The sequence below is a fragment of the Sinohyriopsis cumingii genome, chromosome 15, assembly GCF_028554795.1.
Source record: "Sinohyriopsis cumingii isolate HCF-2022 chromosome 15, ASM2855479v2, whole genome shotgun sequence".
NCBI classification, from domain to species: Eukaryota; Metazoa; Mollusca; class Bivalvia; order Unionida; family Unionidae; genus Sinohyriopsis; species Sinohyriopsis cumingii.
The window spans coordinates 137,847,402-137,856,998 of record NC_142975.1 but is presented as its reverse complement, the minus strand read 5'-3'; positions in this window follow the sequence as shown (position 1 = coordinate 137,856,998).

Below are 9,597 nucleotides of genomic sequence, written 5' to 3'. Positions count from 1 at the left end.
AAAGAAGTTTTTTAAAACTTAATCATATCTATATCTCCTGAACATCACGTTTGATGAATATTTCGCAGAGTAGGCGTATCAACTCCATTAAACACACTAAAATATTGCAGTTATCTCTGATCACTTTAGGTATTTGTGTATCTCCCTGCGTAACATAAATCACGTCTGTATTTTTATGTCTGCCTCGAGAAAATATCCGAGCTGGATTTGATTGTTTGTCCAGCATTACATCATCGTATACTACGAGATTATTAATAAATCCATCGAGGTCATCTACAGATGGGGCTTCGTCAATATCGGTGATAAAATCAGTAATATCATTAACGTCATCGTCCAACAATTTTGCATTTTCATTACAATCTTTAAGCACATCGTAGCATCGCTGATCATCTACAGATGGCGCCACTAAATATAACTTGTCCCACTTGAGCCATCTCATTATCAGATTAAGCAACAATTGCGTCTTACCAGACCAGTTGGACCTATGATAATTGCTCTGATATAATTTGGTAGCGCTGGATGATGCTTGGCTGGCTCTAGTCCGATTTTCCTCTGACCCCTTGTCACCCCATTTTTGACATTTGGATATTTATGTTCGGGTGTAGGGTCAGAGTCCATTCCCTATCAAAAAGTTGGAATTCGCCGACACCATTTGGTGTCGGCTTGGGGTAGCCGATTACTAACAGGTGCAGCAAATTTGAACGATCTTTCATTGAGATATACCTGCATGAAATCGATAGTAATATAAATTATTTTCTCAAAAATCGTGAGCATAGCACTCGTCGTGTCTTTAATCGCTGACAGACGAGACGAAAGTACGTCGTTCCTTAAATTTGAGCTGGATCTGGCTATTTCATTCCGAGTCAATGACTATACAAATCTCGCAACCTACATGTCAATGACATCATAGGTTATATAGTCACGTGATACCGACACACAATTACCACCGTTTTCGCTTTTGTGAACTAGCGCCTCGACGTCTATTACATTCATGACAGGTCAGCATCACATTTTCGCGTGTGTGACCAGGACTAATATTTAGTCTATCTACGGTAAACTGTAGACGGTAAACTGTCTTTAATTATTATTTGAATATTGCCACAACATTACTGTGTTACCGGTCGCACAACGATTATTTTGTCGTTGTTTCAGTGTCATGATAAATTCAACATCAAGATCAAAGTCACGTTTATTTTTTGTCACACTGTTTATAACCAACTAAAAAAATTCTGACTACATCATCGTTATTGCCTTCTTGAGTTTGATTATTATTTTCTGTGAAGTCTGTGATAACTCTTCGCAGCTGAGATATTCTTCTGACTCGAGGCACTGCGAGATAAACTAAATTTGACCATTCAATACGATCATCAACAATCCAAATATTAGTATCCGAGATAGTTAATCCTTGTGAAGAATGAATCGTTATAGCGTATCCTAGAGTCCACGGAGTTTTGTCCGTCGTTAAAGCGCTGTCAACAACACTGACAGGAACTAAAACAATATCATTTAATACAAGATTTTGTTTACTAAAACAACCTGGAATTTCAACGTCGATATTTTGCCGTCGGGTGTCTGCTGGGCGATAATACAATAGTAAAGGTAGATTTGAAATTTAAATTTTTTCTTTATGGAACAGAAATAATTGTTGTTGAAGTGTATCGCGAACTATTTTTCTACTTGCAACTATCAAATCATCTGGTCTCCACATATTCCAAAAAATGTTCATAGGAGTTTCTGAAATTACTTCACGCATTTTTTCACACTCAATTTTATTTGGTTGTAGTCTGATTAATTTCTTAAGCTCTCTTAATTCTGGATCAAGCGCTCTATAATCATCATCTATTTCTTCATAATAATCAACAAATTTCCTCAGCAATTCATGTGGAGACAATCCAACAAAAGGTGGCGGTTGACCATGATCGCCGCACATTATTACAGCAGTATATTTTATGAACAACTAATCAAGAAATATTTTTAACGTCTCCAGCGACATTGTACATCTTTCATCCCAGATAATAATCTTTGGAACATATTTCTCACACAATCGTTCAGGAGTCCATGTATCTCCCTTCCATCGAAAGAAGCTGGGATAAGTATGAGATTTAACTCCTCGTTCGTTCATTTCTCTGGCGAGTCTATGAGTAGGGGATAACACAATAATATCAACAGATGTTTTCGAAATTATTCAACTGCACGTGTTGTCTTTCCTGATCCTTTTGGTCCGTTTAAGTAAACTGTTTTACATCTGGCGACAGGATTATGTACCGATGGTGCAGATGCAATTCCGATATTTGATTATTTTTATAATAAATAGCTTTGATTTCAACGTCGGCAGATTCGGAATAGCTAAGTATCTTTTCTTGTTTTATTCTCCATTCGTCCCATGATGCATCAGCGCCGATATGTAATTTATCATCGATGATAAATTTATCGAAACGTACGCAAGCATTGAAGATCTTAAATGAGTAAACTGCGGTGACTCACCATCAGTGTAACTCACACTTGTACATAATTTAGTTCCATCCGATAAATTAACATTACTTTGATTTATAAATATGTTTCTCTCCGTTGTATCAGTAATTATAAAATCAACTTCAGCATCATCTATACTTAATCTTGTACAATCTCGTTTATGATCATATGATCCTCCTTGCGTAAATTTACTAATTATTTTCTACCAAGATCTTTTGCGATTTTATTCTCAAAATCGGTTATATCAGGATTTTCATCATCAGAATATTTCTTTTGCTGGGTAACCAAACTTGTTTTTGCGGACAATATGATATAATTGCTTCACTTACAACCAACGATATTAATATTTACATCAAGCATATACCGTAATAATACTGTTGGTGCCCACATTTTTTTCTGAAAAGTGTTTGCCAAACCAGACATGACAAATCGGATGAAGATTTTGAGAAAAAAGAATTGAATCGATACAAGCGAATCCAGTCAGGGCAAAATCTGGTAATGGTCAGTTTATCGATACTCTGGTCATTTCGTGTGTTGAATGTCCGAATCGCTTAAAATACTCAGAACATTCTCCCATTCCAAGAAAACTTCCAGGATAACATGCAACCATATCAACCGAGAAAACATCCTTATAATCGTATCTTGTATTCCAGATCCATCGTATCCGTATTCCACACCACATCGTTGTATTTCTTCAAAAAATTTCAAACGTGTTGGTTTCTATGAATTTTCCTTCTGAGCAAAATGAGCAGCAACCGACGTAACGGTAAAACAATTACTCATTAATTGTTCAGCATCGTCATGGGTATTTTTCAGCGCAAGATTTTTCATTTCTTCGTGGAGAGATTCTGTACGACAAATATATCCATTTGGCCGTACAAACTGATCATTGTTTCCATCGTCGGAACTTTGAAACAGCCATACAGATACAGGATCGTTTTTACTGATATTTCTGACAAAATCAATTATGTCACCGTTATAGAACTTAACAGTTCGATTTCGTGGAAATATTGTTATAGCCGATGTCCATGCATACGCATTATGATTAGTAATATTTATCGAAGCACATTTCGATTTATATTTCGATTCGTATAAGATCTCTTCGGTTATTGTTTTTAATATCATTAGAAATTTTAGTTTCTTTCCCAGTTCAGCAACATCTTTGATAGGCGCTCTGGTATCTTTAACTGTTTCTGCCCATTTGTTTATTTTTCACGTCGTAGATCTGTTAGTTTATTTCCACGTATCGCATGTGTGAAATGTTCTGTAATTCGCTCGGCTACACAGTTTATTTCGAAAATTGCATTGGTTTGAGATCATGAACGCCAGGTTTATTATGCAGCTGATATATTGCATAAATAACTGCAGTCACATGACATAACGTTCATCATACGGTTTATCAATACCAGTCAATATTCCTGTTTTGGAAATTTTATTTAACGTAACAATATTTCCAGTGTGAAGACGGACAAAGTTACGTTTGTCATGGATAATCCAAGTATCGTCTTCTGCGGTATCTACCGCTACAATAATTTTATTCTAAAAAAATATCTTTGATTGTCGAGATAATAAATAATTGTTGCTGCTCGTTGGTCTTTCATTGTAGCATCGATAACACCTTCGGTGTTGCGCATGATTCTTAATGTTGACCGCACATGAGCTGCATCATCATCGCGAAATTCTTTCTTGGCGTAATGAATACTTTAATCAGAGCTTTCGTCGGATCAACCAGAGTTCTCTTCGGCAAGTCAGTGGTTCTTCTGTCAAGATCGAATCTAGATTGAGAAAGTTCGATTGCAGATATAATTTCTCAAACGCATCCATATATAATTAAGGCATATATATGCCTTAATTATATATGGAAGATTCAATGACGATTCAAACAAAAAATAACTGTAAATGGTTAATGATAGGTTCTACAACCTGTAATAAAACAAATATAACAAAGCTTGCGTAAACGAATTATGTGGACTTCACCTACAAAGCGTGCGTCCTGGAAGTCTATGACCAAAACCATGTTTAAAGTGTCGTGTTGGGGTAGAGGAGAAACGCAGTTGTGTGCACAATATGGTTGTAAAAATAAAGAGCTGACACAATAATATGATAAAAAATAACGCCAATTAATCTCCATAAAAATGTTGAAGACTATCTAGCCAGATTTTCAAAATACATATTTAGACAAATAATTGTGTTATACAAAATGGACGAAAATGAATTTGTGAAACATCCTATCATCAAGAGTTATGAAGCATCCCGTGATGGTATCATTAGGAACTGTCGACTAAAAACCGGTCGGTAATGTCATTAATACTGGTTATCTGAGATTTACTGCTGGAAAGAAAATGTATCTTTTTCTCAAATTTATCTACGACTGTTTTCACGAATTAATTAAAAATGGACTTGTAATTGATCTTATCAACATTAGAAAACTCGATAATTCTATGGGTAGTTTACAGGCTATGACACAGAGTCAGAATTCTGCACGTAGTGGTTCTGGTAAGCACAACAAAAAAATTGCAAAAAGTGTTGTTAAATCTGAACGTGCAGACTGGCGAAGAAATAATATTTCAGTCGATAAATACAGCTGGAAAACATTTTTATATTCACCCAAATTCGGTACAAAACGTCGCGAATAAAATATTCAAATCAGCATTTTTGAAGAAATATAAACAGTACATAACATTTCAGTGTTGCATATAGCAAAAATTACAAAGGGAAATAACTCTGTAAAGGATACGTAGAACACTTAAAGAATAACTTCGCTTGTATTTTACAATATTCTCTTATATATAAATGATATTTGTGGTTGGGTTTTTTCCCTTCGGTACAACAAACTAAATCGGTGTTATAAATAACTAATATTTTCAGCATTTCACTCCTGAAGTAAAATAAGAAACACTCCTATCGTAAGACAGAGTAATTTAACGTTTTATGACTTCGTCGATGACAAAGTCCTGATATGATCCTTGACAGTGTCCTCATATAATCAGGGGGAATAACCCTGTCAGATAAAGGTATCTTATAAATACATTTTGTTTACTGATGAATAATGACTTTTTTTGGAAGAAACATTATCTTTATTTTTCTGACTCTGTAAAGTTTCTTGCTTCCTCTAGGTTTTGTCAGCGATAATAAGAAGAACCAATTAAGTGATGAAAATAATGACAAAGTTACTAGTGATTGTAAAAGTGTTAACACCATTATAATATTTATTCTGATAATAATACTCATTCTGATAATAATAATTATTCTTATTCTAATTTTTTAAAATTCTGATTATAATATTTATTCTAATTCAGGTTTACTTTTATTCTGATAATAATATTTATTCTGATTCAAATTTATTCTTATTCTGATAATAAGATTTATTCTGATTCAGTCCTATAAGTATCATTTTTAGTATCATCTACCCCAACAAATTATGCAATCGGTCCTTTAATTATTATTGTTAATATCATTTACCCCAACAAATTATGAAATCAGTCATATGATTATTATTTTTAGTAGCATTTACCCCAACAAATTATGAAATGTGATCTATGATCACAATTTTAAATACCGTTTACTCCAGCAAATTCAATAATCAGTGAAGAATAAAATTTTTATTTTTATTCTGATAATACTTTTTATTCCGGTGCTAATATATTTTTTTCTGATAATAATATTTTTTGTGATAATTCTATTTATTATGTAATTTTATTTTCTGTTTTCGATGAGATTTTTTTTTTTGAGAATTATTTACTGTATCAATTTGATGAAATTGTTTGGCAATATGATTTAGTTTGGGTAATATACCCATAAAATTGATGAAATTATTTGATAATTTGATTTAATTTGGGTAATATACCCACCAATTTGATGAAATTAACCATTAATCTAAAATACTATTAATAATGATAAAATCATTGTAAAATCATTGAAATCTAAAATTGTTAATGAATTTGACTAATAATCTGATTTAATTTGTGTAATATAACCATCAATTTGATTAAATTCGATTTTTATTCTTGATCAGATTCAATGATTTTATCATTGATATTTATTATACTCTGCCTTGACTTTGTCAAGGATAATATTTATTCAGAATTAGATAATATTTTTTAAGCTGATCAAATTCAGTGTAAGAATGTGCATAATTCAGAATCTGATCTCTATCGCACACAATCGTAATAATATGTTCTCGCTGCAATTAATTTAACTGTTCCTGCTTTAACAAAACTTCTTCATCGCCGTATTCATCAATAATTATATTAACACTAAAGTGTTCTGCCTTGACTTTGTCAAGGATGGATAGTGTCAATATTGTTCAGTCTTTGTTGTATGTAAAAACTCTCACGTGTTGGTACATTATATAATATCCCTTTGATTAAATCAAGAAATAATTATTTGTCACGAGCATGAAGATCTACGAAAACATCTAAGATCTTACATGCAGTTTCAAATTCAAAACTTCATATCTCAAATCAAGGTGTCCGGATTGGTCAGTAAACTTGAAACGTATCCTTGATAATAGCGGATTATGACATAGCAGATAAACCTGATCAATGGGTTATTGTATGATCAAATATCCAGTTGGTACTTGATGTGTAAATGGGTATAAAATATGTCCCTGCTGAGCCTGACTGGATTTTTCAAGATTTGCTTGATAACTGCCATCAGTTGCGTAACATACAAGATTAACTGCCATCGTTGATGTTATATTGACAATTCCTGGTGAAATATGACGACCTCCACCGTATGGATCATTGTTATACTTGATAATAATTGCTGGTGGGGCTGTTTTTCTACATGTGTCAACGACTTTAGGAAAGTTTTCATCGATAAGATCGTTGACTGATATTTTTTAGTTCGTCTGTGGTAAATTCTGGTATTTAAAACGTTGGTAATTGTTATTAGGTTATTTTAAACCGTGTTAAAATGATTGCTTAATTGCTTAAATACGTATTTGGATATATTAACATTTGCAGCACCAAATCTTTCCTTACCTGGGTCAATCACTGCTTTAACGATATTTTCATTAACATGAGCAAGGTCTGATGTAGCCTGGTTCAGATGTTTTATTGTTTCGTTGATCTATTGTCTTATTTCTTCGGAATACAATTTTGTTATACCAGAAAACAAATTTCGTAAATTAACGAGTACACGTGTTTGTTCAGATTTAACCTCTCCAGAAATTGCATTAATATACTGTCCATTAATATATTCTCCCTCGAGATATACTTCTCCAGTTCCTGGTATAAAAACATACAAGGTTCTTTCTAATATATGCGGGATCTTAAAATATACAGTAAACTAAATTTTCTCTCTTATATCATGTGTAAAGTATCTCTTTAGACTCTTTTGATATTCTGGATCCTTTGAAAAAAATGTAATATCCGTGACAAAATTAGCGAGTTTTGGTTCTAACGGTCCTTAATATTCTGGCAGAACCTCAGGCCATCCTAATACTGTTCGGAGTTACGACTGAGAGGAAATAAGTTGTTTACAAAATTGTCACTGATATTGGGAAAGGTCATCTACTAGATACAATGTTGTATTACCCACAGCATATACATACATGCATACATACATATATATATATATATATATATATATATATATATATATATATATATATATATATATATATATATATATAGGCGATTGTTGTTGCAGCTGAAACACAAATTGTTACAATTACTGGTGATGTCATTGTTATCGTTGATAACAATAGGCCGGTTCCAGCAATAACAGCAGACGCCGAATACACAATTATGTCAACAATAACTATACGTCTGCGATCTTTTTTTGTTTTTAATGTATATTCGTCAATAATATTTTTTAGGTTGGTTTGCCACTCACATACTTGATTGTATCTGTAATGTTGAACGTTGATTGGGGAGCTCATTATATTTTAAGTAGGTGGTAATTTAATTAAAAATTCAAGACACCAATAGTACAACAAACCTAAATTTTGTTCTTCGGGTTCCACAACAAACGTTTCCTTGTCGTTTTGCTCCAGCATGACTAACATATATCCAGATGATCAAGTTAGTGGATAACGCCTTGAAATTGTGGTAGATATCGTGAATGTCCTAGTAACGATTACTGTGAATCTGTATATACCGGTAACCTCAGAGCGATGTTTGATGGATTTATTTAGTGGTGTCCATAATGATGATCCATATGCAGCAGTATACACTGAACTGTCGGTAATTTTTTATTTATGTCTGAGAGGTCAATACCGGTAACTACTGATTTTCCAAAGAAATCATCAACAATTCCATTTATTATTTTGCGATAATTCAAAAATGTGTTTACACGAGTAGTATAATCAGATCTAAATGAGGTCATGCCATTTGCAGACTATCTGCAGTCATACTCAGGTCGAGGTTCAAGTAATTTGCAGACTATCTGCAGTCATACTCAGGTCGAGGTTCAAGTAATTTGCAGACTATCTGCAGTCATACTCAGATCGAGGTTCAAGTAATTTGCAGACTATCTGCAGTCATACTCCGGTCGAGGTTCAAGTAATTTGCAGACTATCTGCAGTCATACTCAGATCGAGGTTCAAGTAATTTGCAGACTATCTGCAGTCATACTCAGGTCGAGGTTCAAGTAATTTGCAGACTATCTGCAGTCATACTCCGGTCGAGGTTCAAGTAATTTGCAGACTATCTGCAGTCATACTGAGGTCGAGGTTCAAGTAATTTGCAGACTATCTGCAGTCATACTTAGGTCGAGGTTCAAGTAATTTGCAGACTATCTGCATTCATACTCAGGTCGAGGTTCAAGTAATGTGCAGACTATCTGCATTCAATACTCAGGTCGAGATCGAAGCAATTTACCGACTCTGAATTCAGTACTCATATCAATATTAAGGTAATTTTTCGACACTCTGAATTCAATATTCAGGTCGAGGTTCAAGTAATGTGCAGACTATCTGCATTCAGTACTCAGGTCGAGATCGAAGTAACTTGCCGACTCTGAGTTTCTTTTTAATGTATAATTGTATATGGAATTATTTCGTTGAAAATCTCTCATCCACATAGCGATGTATTTCGTGACACAAAGGTGTTTTTGCCGTTTCATTCCATTCTTTTGTTTCCACTATCGGTCTAAGATAGGATAAACGATATTGACACA